Source organism: Hippocampus guttulatus, chromosome 20 (genome assembly GCF_054856545.1).
Source record: "Hippocampus guttulatus isolate MCC_2025c chromosome 20, RoL_Hgut_1.0, whole genome shotgun sequence".
In the NCBI taxonomy this organism is placed as follows: Eukaryota; Metazoa; Chordata; class Actinopteri; order Syngnathiformes; family Syngnathidae; genus Hippocampus; species Hippocampus guttulatus.
Genome location: NC_141280.1, coordinates 8403809 through 8418468, shown reverse-complemented (window position 1 = coordinate 8418468; position 14660 = coordinate 8403809). Strand labels below are relative to the sequence as shown.

Below are 14660 nucleotides of genomic sequence, written 5' to 3'. Positions count from 1 at the left end.
GTGTGTGGAATTGATCCACTTGTGCACACACACACACACACTTGGACTTGTCTTTCTATGCTAGTCTGGCACAGGCCTTGTGGCCATTTTTAATCGCGGGGAATTTTGACTGGTTAACATGAAAAGTGTGAGAAGAGCTCACTTCACTTGCTCATGCGTGCGCACACGCACATTCACACACTTGTGTGGTACAAACTTTGACATCACACCGTTGTAATGGGGACATTTTTCTCTCCGGAGACATGTTGGCTGGTATTGAAAACTGCTTCGATAGGCTCCTTTTTTTTTTTTTTTAGATCGTGTGTGTGTGTGTGTGTGTGTGTGTGTCACCTGTGTACGAAAGATAGTTGCGTTTCAAAGAATCCTTGTTATTTTGACTGTGGCCTTCAGGAGGGATTAAAATGTAGCCACAGATGATTTCATTAGCCAGACTCGAGTGTGTGTGTGTGTGTGTTGTGCCACACGCTTAGACGCGCGCACACCCACACAGGCCTTCAGGAGGTGAAACCAATTGGAAAGGGTGAGGAAGAAGGTGATGAGTAGGACACCTCCGCCTCCCACGTTCCCTAAACGCAGCAGCCTGCGCTTTAAAAATAATCAGCATAGAATATAAACTGTTTCATCGATGAAAAGTCAGCTTTGTACTTGCTGAGGGGAAGGAGATGGATCATCAGCTAACAGGAGGGGGGGAAGTCAAGTCAGCGATGGCCATCAGGGTAGGGAGTTGGGGGGGTGGGGGATTACATCTACGGGAGGTTGGATAATTTACAATTTCCACGTCAGAAACAATTAGCGCAGACGTGATGTCACACTCGTGTCAGAAAAGGGAACGTTGAAAATACGCTCCTGGTTCAATTTGTCACGCGCGGCCGTCATTCTGAATGTTTACCACCAGCGCAAACACGCACAAGAGATTCATTCGGTCGCGGTGATGACAAACGTGTTACATTTATATATGCAAAACAGGACATGAATAATGAAATTCAACTTTATTCGAAGAAATGTAATTGTATTTTATGATACTGATTTTAATCCCTCCAAGGGGAAATTTTTTCAAGGGATCCCCAAAATATGATTGGGAATTTCAAAAAGCACATATTGAATATGATGTCTCAGAGGTCTTGGAAGGTTGCAAAAAAAAAATAAACTAAAAAAAACAAAACAAAAACAAGCAGCTGCAATTGTCACCATTAGCTTTTCTTTTTTGGAAGAATTTTTTTCCACGACATGTCACACATGCATCAACGCCGCCGTATGTGAAATGTCTTTTTTTTCTGAAGCTTCGCACATGGGCTTCCTGTGGAAGACAGCGAGCGGGTTTTTTTTTTTCGATGTTGCATCTGCGTGTGTGCATGAACTCACGCAAACTCTTTTTCAATTTTAACGTTTGTTTCAGAAACAGGGCGTGACGGCTCCTCAATGGATGTCACTCGCTTCCCCCCCCCGCCTGAAATCTTTTAATGATGAAATTCCGGCTTGTCCTATTTTTAGACACTCTCTAATTCATAAGCGAAATAAACACAGGGTGATATTTTTAGAAAAAGAGCTGAGTGTGATGCACACACAAACGACAATGTTTTTTTTTTCCCCCATATTGGATTCATTCGCCTGTGTACCTAATGAAATGGCCGGTCAGTGTTGACCTTTGACGCCTTGGCCGCTCAACATTTGTAGAGGAGCGATCATCTCAAGTGACGCCTGATTAATTACCTCTGCCAAGGAAGGTTATCTTGTCATCGTCTTCTGTATGCAGACATGAGTCTGTAAAAAAAAATATATATACATGTATATATGATAATAATTTCTTGCAAAATCTGGATGATGGGGCACATTCAATCTGAGATTCCCTTCCCCCCAAAAAAATATTTTGGTTTCATAGGAGCATAGCGGTAACAGTGACATTGAAGAGGTGCTGTGGATTCAACATTTGAGGGCAGCTCATTTGGTCAAGACTACCTTTGAAACAGTGCTGGGTAAAATGGTGCGCGCCACCTCGGGGTGGGGATGCGAAAAGGGGTGCAAAGCTTAAAAAGTTAGCCGTGCATCTGAACTACAGTTGTTTTAGATCACATCAAAGGACTTCCTTGGAGCCCTAAAAATTCACGATATGCATTCAGGTTTGTTTGTTTTGTTTGTTTTTCAAGGCTTTGCTCAATGATATGGTGGTGCGCTCAATCTATCGGAATGTAGAAGTCGGCGTGTACCTTAAAACAAGTTGGAAAGTCAGCTTTAGATCCCTGCCTGAGATCCCGAACAGTTCTGTATTAGTCCAACATTTTTGGGGGGCGGGGGGTGTCGTTGCGGTAAGGGGGTGCGCCGATCTGTGGCGGCAACTGAGAAGGGAGAGGAACAAACACGCAAACTGTACATACAGTGGCACATTGTTACATCACACGTTACTGCCGGAATGGAGAATGTGTGTGTGGGAGAGTGGGGGGGGCATGGTGTGCAGAGCAGTGAAGCTGAGGTCAGTTATTGAGAAGTCAAGTGTTAGCGGCTCATGCTACAAACGCGCACCGTTTGCCCAACGGCGTGCACAGTGAACATGCGCAAACCTCGGCCCTCGCCACCTTTTTCTTTTCCTCACCTGCTTTTACAACCTCCTGTCTGGTCTGGGCTCGTGATGCCTTGCTAATATTACGCGCGCGCGTGTGTGTGTGTGTGTGTGTGTGTGTGTGTGTGCGTGTGTGTGCGTGTGTGTGTGTGTGTGTGTGTGTGTGTGAGTGTGAGTGTGTGTAAAGAATGAGGCGTGTCGGGATGTTACCAGAGCAGCGGGCTAAGACGAGCCTGGCCCAGCTTTGAACCTCCTCCCAGGACGGCCGTCGGCGCACCCCCTCGCAACACTTTTGAGGCACGCCATCACATCGTGACAAGTGCTGAAAAGAGATCAGGGGGTTGGAGGGGGAGGGGGTTGCGTGAATATTTCATAAGACGCGACGGTGACAGCGACATCCTCAAACATGTCTCTCGACGGCTTTTCGTCCACTTGGCGTCGACGGGCTGTAAACTTTTTTTTTTTTTTTTTTTAAATCATTTGGGAAAGGAGGAGGGGCGGTGGTGTTGAAGAGGGGTGGGGCGACCCACTTGCGTTGCCCACACTGTTGGGCCCCTCCGCGCCAAAATGTTGCTTTGAAGATGTTAGGAACGGCTCTTCCAGCGAACCCCCATTTGTGCAGTCGAAATTGAGACGGCGCGGTGAGTGCTGCAAAAAATAATAATAATAAATAAACAAGGATACAATAAAAAGGTTGTAAGTTGAGAACAAAGCAGTAAAATTACACCCCGACAAAAAAGCTCTTCCTTCGTCAGGTTTATACTTATGAATTTTCACTATTATTTGTTGTCGTATTTATTTTACCGAATTTATTTTTGGCCCTTATTTTATCCGGAAAAATACGGCATTGTTCTGAGGAGTGTTTTCCTCTATTATGTAAGTCCGATTGGACGCATTCATGTTTGTATGGTGACATCACTGCCGCAGCGCTGATGTAGTCCGCCTGCTATTCGACCAGCGGTGGCCTCAAAGTGTATCAAATTGCGGTCAAATTTTCAACAAGCGGGAGAGAAGACGAGCCGCAATACAAAAAGTGGTCCCGAGTTTGACTCCCGCGAGGTGCGGGCCGAACATCTTGTGTGAAGATGTCCACGTAGCCACCGAATCGTTGCGTTGGATTGTAAACAAACAACCGCCGTTTTTGGAAACACGAGTCGCCTCGTATTCGCCATCATCGTGAACGGAGCTGCTGATCGTCACTTGTCGATCAAAATTGCGAAATTACTGTACGATGCGAAACTATAACAGTATATTTTTAGGGGGGCGGGGGGGGGGCAGAAAGCGCTAAATTACTGTTCAACGAGACGCAATGTCACAGGGTGCGATGATTTGGGAGATATCAAAGGATCAATATCAGATGAAAACACGATTGATATGTGATTGAGAAGAGCTAATTGATTGTAGTTTTGAAAAATCAACGCTAAAAATAAATGCTATTATTCTAGCGCAAAGTAAATTTTATGGGCATTTACTCGACTTTCTTTTTCAGAAGGCTTCGGCTCCCAGTCTTGACTGTATGTTGAATTTTCGATAGAAATTGGGAGAAAATGTGGTCGAACGTAAACGCACATGCCGTTTTGGGTCACGACACACATAACGTACATGTTGAAAGCGGATCGTAGTTTGTAGACGTACGGGTAACTTTACGTTTCTCCCGACAGCTGCTTTCCGATCTCGCCGTATCAATATTTGATCAGAATATCATTGCTGTTTGATCAAGAGACACGCTGTGACCTTCATCAATATGTTATTAAAAGTTCTCAAATCGCCGTGCTGAGCTGCGATGTCACAATATTGATAAGGCGCCCTAATTGATACTTTTGTGTTAAATGAATCCCAAATTAAAAAATGACCTTCCCCGGCCTAAGAGGTCAAATTTTGAATATGATTCCCCTTCACAACCCCCTCGCCCCTTTTTTTTTGTGCCCCACCACCCAGTGCTCTTTTAATCACCTGGCTTGCTCTCATTTGCATATTAAATAGGCTTTAATCATGAAAAGCAATCAGGCTTTTGCATATTCATACCTTCCCCTGCGCGCCCGCTTCCTTGTCTCGCTCCAATGCCGAGCAGCCCCGCAATCAGAAGGCAGGCGGCATCCTGCGCTCACACGCACACACGCACGCACTTCCAAATAACTTCACATGCTACTTATGCTCTGCAAGCGACAGTGAACGAAGGAAGAAGGGGGAAGGGACGGGGAGGGGGTTGGGGGGGGGGTTGCGGTGTTAGATAAAAAAAGATGGCGAGACTGATCCCTGATTTGAGCGGCGAATATTTGTACAGGGGCTCAAGGAAAAGCTCATTTGCATAATGACTTTGTAGTTTTGCATTAATCACATTTGCATATGAAAATGCGTTAATTACTCCCAATGATTTTTTTTTCTTCGCCCCCTCCTCACCCCCTCGCGCCGTTGGAAGAAACTTCATTTTGATGTCCAAGCTCGCGGGTTGTGATTCGGGGTGAACGTGGTGCCACTCGCGTGTGCGCGCGCGCGGGCATGCGTGCGTGTTCACGAAATCGAAGTGTTTTGAAAGTGCGCCAGCGCATCCATCTTACGTCTTCTGCGAGGCATGTGGGCATCTATTTTGGTGTGTGCGTGTGCGCGCATGTGTGAGTCAGTGGGGAACGCAGCGAGTGCGCTGCTTCTGTTTTAAGCTTTTTTTTTTTCACAAGCAACACTAACTTGTTTATGCTTCCGACCTCCCTCTAATGCCTTTTTTGTAGCTACAAATGTGGATGACTGTGTGTGTGTGTGTGTGTATGTGTGTGTGTGTGTCCCATGCTGTCAAGTGGCAGATTAAATAGGAAAAACATGTTCAATCGGAATGCATGCATTACATATGGGGGGTGCGCGCGTGTTTTGGGGATGTTTTGACCTCCTTGAGGACGACGTGGCACACACGTAAACAGGAAGTAAACACCCAATAAGGCTGCCCACAAACTCGGACGACAGCATGGGAATCGTGTCAAAGTTTGGCTGAGATTTCATTTTCGGGGCTTCATTGAACAGGGCGGGCAATCGGTAGCTATGAGGGAGTATTTCGGGAAACGTGCAAGAATAAAATTGGAACTTTGTGGGTAAAATATTGGAGGACCTTTGGGGGAAAAGGCGGACTATTTAAAAATGCGCACACACACACACACAGACTGTCGCACATCATCACTTGAAGTAAACTGGAAGAAGACGTTAGCTCGCGCGGTTTTCGGAATCAGAGGCAAGGGGTGCTTGCTTGGAGCTATTTATTTGTCGCTGTTCACTGTAAAGCTGACCCATGAAAAAAAAATAATAATAATTGAGCATTGTGAAATATCGACTAAATCCGATATTTTAATCCGAATCGATGATGCGGGCAAACGGATATTAGCATTGACGCTACGGCAGTTGTAATCAATTCATACAAATGCTATTTGAAGAAACTCATCCACGAAACGAGACCCAAACGTTTAAACACCCAAAACGATCAAACAATACAATACAATACAATACAAGCTGATATTCGGTAGCTTCATGCTAGCATATACAGTGGCACCTCTACTTCCGAAATTAATTGGTTCTGGAAGAAATTTCTCAACTAGAAAATGTTGTAAGTAGAGACGCGTCTTCCATGTATGTAAATGCCCTAATTTGTTCCAAATTCAGACAAATGTTTCCTAAAGCATAAAAATGCATCAAAATATGGAACAAATACATGTTACAATTAGATTATTGCAAAAAAAATGGACATTTACGTAAAACTACCGGAACGCCTCATGGCCCGAGGGGCGAACGACGAGGACACTACATAGACACATATCTATCTATCTACACACATCGACACATTGGGTAGGGGTTCCTCTGAGCCAATGGGATGTCAGGATGATGCTCGGTAATAGCCAATGGCAGAGCAGCTATAAGAATGTTGCGTTCAGGAAACTCGGAGCTGCGAGTAGCTTTTCTATCTTGATATTTCTTCCATAACAAGAGTTATGGAAGAAATATACAACAATATTTTCCCGTTGAGACATTTCGTAAGTTGAAAATTTCATATGAAGAGATGTTCGTCAGTAAGAGGTGCCGCTGTCATGGGAAGCGCCGTCGACGGGCTGTCAGAAATTAGCATATGTGTTTGGGTGCATCAGAATACTGTAAAAACCCGCAAAGAAAAATCCACGAGTGCAAAACGCACGCTCCAATAGGCTGACAAGACCGACATTCACGAAAAGCGCGCGCGTAGACGCACACGCACGAGTTAAGAAGTCCCACATGAAGGCATCAAACGCAGCACAAGCGGCTTTATGGCACTCATATGGCAGCAGATTTGATATTTTCCTACCACAGAGGGGGAATAAAAGTGGCCACTAATTTGGAGTGCGAGCGCCACCGCTAACTTGCAGCATGTGCTTGCGCGCTCCAGATGTGTGCGTGCACTCTGCTCCGAGGAGAGAGGAAAAAAAAAAAAAAAAGAGGGAGAGCAATTAAAAGAAGCTCGCGCTGAACCGACCCCACCCCCGGCCTCCTCCCAGTTTTCTTTCTCCGCTGAATTGCTGCGATCAATGCAAAAATACCCCCCCCCAAAAAAACATTGGAACATTTCCAGAAGAGAAAAAGTTACCAGATAAATTTTGAATACTACGAAGCAAAATGTCACCATTTTATCTGCCAAATGATTGTAACTTATTTTGACAATTTTAGGAGAAAAATGTTTTTCAGGATTTTACCAGAATACATTTTTGAAAAACTTGTCAATTAATAAGAACAATATTTTTGATTTTACAAAAAAAAAAGGTATTTTTGGGTGGGGGGGTGTGGGGGATAAAGAAAATTAGAATATACATGTGCAACATTTACAGGGGGAATTTTTATACTATTATGAAATAGCAACATTTTTACTTTAATTTTGAGTGCACGAAAAATATTTGGAATACTTGGAAAATACGGTCAACCTTTTTTCAGAATTTAAGTAACCCATAATATCATATAATCATAATAATATCCCTTAATATTGCGACATTTCAACTATTCCGCGACGGCAAGAGAAGACGATTCACAGGAGGTTAGGTAACACGAACTTTATTTTTTTTCTCTTCTATACATGTTACTGACAGCGGATAACTTCTTTTTACACTTGCAATCATCTCATATGCCGTCAATATCAAAAGTCTGAATATGATGCGCATTTGTGGGGTCCTTCTCGCAATACCCCTCTTTTTCCACACGAGGAGTGCATGTTAAAAAAAAAATTTTAAAAAGGAAGCGACGTATTTTGTTAGCGCTTCGGACTGCCTCGCACCGCCACCGCCGCCCTCCTCCTCCTCCTTTTATCTCATTAGCGTCCCGCTCGGTGATGCCATTTATTTGGCTTTTTAGCCGCCACCAAGATGCTGAGAGCTTTTCCTGCTGCACTTACAACACCCCCCCCCTCCACCCAGGCAACATAGTATTCCCCCCCCCCCCCCCCCCCCCCACCTTCCCTCACTGCATCCACTTACTTGTCTCGTGCAATTACGGTGATGCAAAAGCGCAAGATGGTGGTAAATGCAAACATCACAGCGGGGTAATTCCTTGTTGGGATATTTGGCTGCCAGTTTATTATGAATCTGTACCAACCCCTCTGCCCCCCGCCCCCAATAAGCAGGAAAATAGGACTCAATAATTCAATACTTTCCAAAAACATACAGTAATGCCAAAATTGAACAGTCATACAACTACTGTAAGTGACTCAGTCATCTGCAGTAATACAAATTGTACTTTTTTTTCAGAGGATAAAGAATATATGCTTGTGGGTATTGTTATACCGTTTGCGTGCATGTACGTAGTTAAGTTGTTTAAAGGTTGTGAACTACGGCAGCACAGATGCGAGCTTTGTTCGCCCATCGATGGCGTTTTGCATGGTGCGTTAGCGTGAAGCTAGCAAGAAGTTGCAAAGTTGGGTGGTTGCTGTCAATACACGGCGCGTAATTCTCCTTGTATTATGTTTAGTTTGATAGTAAATTTCAACTAGGAGTGGCAATAAACAGCCTGCAGCCTCTTTTTGAAGAATTATGCACTCTTCGGCCAAAACGGTGTGTGTGTGTGTGTGTGTGTGTACGTGCGCTATTACACGCGTATGTGGAGAAAAAAAAAACTTGTAACTGAAGGGAAAAAAAAATCAATAACCCCCCCAAAAAAGAAAAGAAGAAGCAGAAGTGCATACTTAAGTGACTTATTTGGAAATAAAAAGCAGCAGCTTCTCTTTTTTGTTGTGGCTTCAAGTGCGGCGATAATTTACGAGGTTGGGCAGAAATGAATATCTGGGAAATATTACAGCCCTAAAACTGTTTGCATGTTTTCTATATTTTCCTTTAGGGGTTGGGGGGGGGGGCATGGGGTGAGAGGACTTGGGTGGAGGTTATTTAAATAAATAAGAAGATTATGAGGACAATTTGACTGCTGGCTTTATTCATTAGAAATGTAAATCTGCTTTTTATTAGCCGGCGCTATGACTTAACTGTGGAGCAGCACAACATGTGTCGCGCCGTGCCACGTCCTGCTTGTCTAACCTCACCCGACAGACTTAAAAATCCCCTATGTTTCTTTTTTCTCTCCCCCCCCCCCCCCCCCCCCCCCCCCCACTTGTCTTTTCCAAAATGAAATAAAGTCGAGATGCTATCGGGCCAATCTGTGCCAGTGGAGCTTGTCTGGGCCTGTGGTCTGGCGGGGGCAATGCTGGCCCCAACCACGCCACCCCTATGCGTGCGTGTGTGTGTCCTAAAGGCAATGGCTAGATGAAAGCAGCTTTCTTTTAACCATCAGCTATGCAGGAGCCGTGCCAACAGCAGGAAATGTATCAGCGTGATAACAGCCGCAAAGACAGAGAGATAATGAGAACCAATTGAGAGAGCGAGAGAGAGGCCACAAAAAAGTCTCCAGGGAGGCCCCGAGGCCAAACGAAGACCCGTCAAACACATATTCAAACACACAGACGCACGCACGCACGCACACACTTTAGGAAAACTATGCGCAGGGTGTGTCCGCGCCGAGGGACGAGCATGTCTCTATTTGCGGCGTGGAGGCGGTTGGACGCACCTGGGAAGGTTTCGGGTGAAAAGCAAAAGAACGCACGATGAAAGGCGTTTGTGTTGGCGGGCTGTGGGAAAGTCAATGTCGCGAAAGAAGCTAATATCACAGTCGCTTGGACTTGGTGATAATCATGAAAATAACAACAATAGTCAGAAATTTGATTCATAATTGAGTGCCATTGTTTTTGTTGGCATTGATAGTGCGACCTGAGACGACCGAAAGGAGTTGTTTGGTTGGTACGTGATTGGACATTACACCGCGTATTTGCTACACAGGAAGAGCTAGCTTAATGGGATTCTTACAATCTCGAAAGAAAGGTTCATGTGTTCGTAGCGTAAGCCTAACCAAGCGTCATTCGCTTTCAACCGTCTGTTTCGTTCCAGGATCGAGACGCCGGCATTCAATATTGCTTTTGTTGCTATGATACGCTATGACTAAAACAGTATCAAATAGCATGTTACGTTGTATCGTTTTCTTTTGTAAGACGGCGTCAAAAATGAATATCAAGCCGTGTCATATTGCTGTAGGACTGCAATTCCCACCTCTAAACACCGCTAGGGGGAGCCCTGTAGCTAAAACGAACATTATGCTAAGTTGAATGTTATGTAGCACATTACGCGTGACATGCTAATCATTTCTCCGCGTACCAAAACCCCTTTAAGTCGTACGTGAATACGACTTGATTAGGGGGTATTGTTTTTAAAAAATAATAAATTGATGAGCAGAGATGTTTGACGACACTTCGCCAGTAAATTAAACCAACATTTAGCCGGCTGCAATTTGACGACATGTATGGGCGCCGCAATCACCGTCGCATTGTTTTCTTTTCTTTTTTTTTTTTTTTGTGTGTTAGCCCACTAACGGTGATTAGCTCGTTGGCAAATTGGCTTCTCGCTAAGGCAAGTTTTGACACAAAAACTTGGCGGACTGCGTTGAGGGACCAAGTAGGGGCCTACTTGCTGTCTTGCTCAATACGCTCAAGGTTTCCTGCGGGCTGCGTGTGAAGCGCGAGTGCCCGAGCCAGCTGGGCAACATAAGTGTCTGAAGACGCTTGAACGGGTCTGGAGGATGTGTTGAACCGCACACGATAACTATGTTTGCCTCGTCCGAGTCACATTCCTGAGAATGACGTTGGTGCATTGAAGTTGCGCTTGGAGGTTTCTCCCGGTCTTTCCTGAGAAGAGGACGCGGCGTGGGCGCCTTTTTGCCATGAAGCGCACTCATCCCGCGAAACATCAAATAACCCATCTAAGCAGCATTAGCACGTCGGAGTCAATAGAGGCAAGGGAACAGTGGTGAATGGGACACTGACAGCGCGGACAAAGCGGGCGTCCCTCGGGGGCTCGGCTCGAGCTCATTTGGATGGAAAACGCTCAAAGTCGTCAAAGCTGCTTTTTATCCATTCAAAGGCATCTAAAAGGCACGCTGGTGACCTTTTCTCGGGGAATATTTCACATTCGGCTTGTTGCGCCTCCCTGTTATTATTAAAAATGCGCGTTTTTCGCCGTAGCCGCCGATGACGCCATTGTCTACTTGATGCTGCCGCCCGCTGCGCAGCTCCACAACACCGCATTTAAGTGCCGGTAATTCCGCTATGGACAATAGAATGGCAGGTGGTAGTGATAGAAGCATTTTCCCTCGGCTTCCTCAACACACGTCAATTTTCTTTCTTTTGGGCCGCCGGTGCCCCAAGTGTCCTCGTAATTTTGTCCTCGGAATTCCAGCAGTCTGTTTATTGCGTGTTGTTGATGGTAAAAATGGACTTGGTCGCACTCTCTGTGGAGTTTGAGTCCTGACAAAAAAAAAAAAAGTCTCAAGATCCTATACATGGTTAATCTGCCAGTGGCCAAAAAAGTGGCCATTTTAGCCTCATTTGAGTCATTTTCTGGGGGCAGGTTTCGAACGCATACTTTTAGATTTTTGTCCGATTGCTACCAAATTTGAACCTCGTTTTGTCGACATATGAGCTGTGCTGAATTGCGATTTTAGAGCGGCGAAGTTTGACGATTGGACATAAAACAGTCAAGTCACACGCTTGGATTCGAACATCCTGGCTTGGTTGTATTACATCACACTCTCTTTTTGTAGAGCGTGTGTGTGTGTTTGACGAATTACAAAAGCAAAGACATTTTTCTTTGAGCAGATCAGAACTCGCCACCCCCCCCCCTCCCGTTTTTTTTTTTTTTAAACCCATGGGTGGAGGTGGTGTGTGGAGGGAGTCCTGACTCATCACATTTTCATCACTTTCCAACTTTCCAATTCAATTAGTGGCACTTGTCATTTGACACGTCGCGGCGGCCGGGCCGCTTTGGCGCGTCCTGCTGTCATCGCCTAGACGGGCCGCGTTGCCGCCAGCAGCCGACACACGCCAGCTCGGCAAGAATGAAAGCGAATGAACAGTTTAATTTCCTTTCCACGCTGACGTTTTTTTCCCCCCCCACTATCTACAGGTAGCCTACTCATTTCCGGCACCTCGCAACCACCCCCTAATATTTTATGTTTTGCATTTTTATGCGCTGATCAAATATTTGATTAGTTTTTTTTAAAAATTATTATTATTTTTTTTTTTACATTAGGCTGAATTACAATGAAACCACTTTTGAAATTTCAAATGTCCAGTTTTAGACATTTGAAATTATTAAAGAAAATGGGTTTCTCCACTTCAATACTGGAAACTGATGCTCAGAGCTCAACAACCCATTTAGGAAACAAACTGGTGTGGGTGTTCAAACCCTCATTTATACTAATGTCAAAAACCAAAAATGTTGCGCTAACCAGACCCATCTAACAGCATGAGGAACGTCACTCCACTAGCTTTCCATCTGTTTGTGTTGCAGATGTACACACTCTGTCGTCATTATCTTCCTGATTTTTCATTTTCTACCACAGCCCCTTTAGGCAGCAAACTAACCACTTCATAGCAAAACCACATTTGTACTAACATCAATCGATGTCATGCCATATTACTACTACTGTACAGAAATACGAGTATGTCAATAGAAACGGATGCGCTAAACAGACCTGTCTAATTGTCCGGGGAACATCACTCAGTCGGGTTTTCACCGTGTTGTACTTATTCATGCATTTGAAGTAGTTATTGATATTCTCACGTTTACTCCTTTGCTTTGAATGCTACGACGGCCCAGTTAGGCAACCAACAAGTCGGGCTAAGTGTTGGTTGGCCCTGATTCCTCAACACCATGAGCTCACCGCAACTGATGTCACACAATCACTCAACTTGTGACAGACATGAAAACTAACGCTTCGAACCAGACTAACCTCACACTCCATTGGCTTTCCACGCGTCTGTGTGGAGCATTTCCTGCTTTTGGTTTTCGATGACAACTTCCCGTCTAGGTAGCCAATTAATCGGGCCCGAATTAAACACGCCATGCAGTGTTGTGGAACCCATACGGTGTGAACGTAAACATAGGACACCTTTAAATCTTAGTTTTGTGCTGTCAGACCTCATATTGGTTAGACACACACACACACACACACACACACACACACACACACACACGCACACACACATGCATATGGTTAGTAAACTGAAGCTGGTTCCATTTAACATGGAGCCAGCCCCACTGTGTGAGTGCCTCACCCCCTGCCTGCTACTGCCACTCTCCGTAGTCTTGCCCTGTCCCGTACCACTCCCCCTTCCCTGGTCCCGTACTTCGCCCCCCCCCCCTACCCCCTTCCCTTCATACCCAAAAATGTCGCTCGCGTAACAGCCAGCCAGCAAGCCAGCCAACATACACGAAGACAGCGAGGTGGCGGCGGCATCTCCTCGCCCCAGCTCGCCGTCCCCGGTCAATCCGCCCGGCCCCCGTGGCCCCCTTGATTAGCCGCCTTCATGACAAACAAGCCATCAGTGCGGAGTGGGAACTTGAGGAAGGAGGTGTAGAGGTGGGCATAGGGGCGAGGTGTGGAGGTTGGGACCCCCGGGGACCCCTAGATCACAGCCATGCTAATGAGGAGCTGCTTTGCCAGCAGGAGAGGTGTCAGCTAACCCCTGACAGGTGCACATTGCGTTCTCCCTTGTGTGTACACGTGTGTGTGTGTGTGTGTGTGTGTGTGTGTGTGTGTGTGTGTGTGTGTGTGTGTGTGGAGGCTGGAGATGGGGAGGTGCCGGCGGGGACAGGTTGGCGTCCCAGCGGCCTCGCCTGCAGGCGGCTTTGTTCGGAGTGTAAATGTGCTGTGCCGCGTCGCCCTTGATGGAATGTCGGAATAGCGTAGCCAACCTGCAAACCCCCAAGAATGCCTCGCAAACACACACACACACACACACAAGCAGCAGTAGTATTGTGATGTTCGACGACGGCCCATTTAGGCAGCAAACAGGTCGGGCTGTCCGTGTGGCGAGAAATGTAGGCTATCGCGATCTTGACTCAAAACAACATGATTCTGTCTTTAAAATGTTGCTCACTTCCTGTTTTGTCTGACCCAGCTTATTTTAACGACAGCCATTTTAGGCAGCAAATTAGTCGGGTATGTAACAGCTCCGTAGACTGTTGCAATATTTACTAAATAGAACAGGATTTCTTGGCTGAAATGTTGCCCATGCCCCGTTTTGATTTGTATATTTTTGACAACTCATTTAGGCAGCAACATCTTTGGCTTTTTTTTTTTGTAATTATTAGGCACTTATGCGCTTGCGAAAAATACTAAAAGCGTCTTGATCAAAACGTTACTCTGTTCCTGTTCATGTCCAGTTTGGATTTTTGAAATCTGTCGGCTAGTAAGGCACCAAACTAGTCTGGCTCTTCTATTGTTATGCGAATTTTTCTGCTCAACACGTTCTTCGTGTCCTGCTTTGATTTTCCATGACAGCCCGTTTAGGCAGCAAACTCGTACGAAAGCTATTTGTAATCGCAAGAATTTATACTGACTGAAAAGTGAATGACTCCTTAACTCACTTTACTCTCTTCCTGTTACATTTGGTCTGCAGCAATTTTTTTGTATAGTAGCGATATACAGACTTTTTCAGTCTTTCCCTTACTCCAAAAGTTCCTCGTAAAGTTTTTTTTTTTGCGTGTGCAATCAACATGGACTATGAAAGCTG

General features: G+C 45.4%; 1 protein-coding gene across 1 annotated transcript in view; it reads left to right on the top strand.

The window, feature by feature from the left end:
- Positions 1 to 14660, top strand: part of LOC147187880 (B-cell lymphoma/leukemia 11B-like) — a 36691-nt gene that overhangs the window by 13619 nt on the left and 8412 nt on the right. The gene's annotated exons all lie outside the window — the stretch shown is intronic.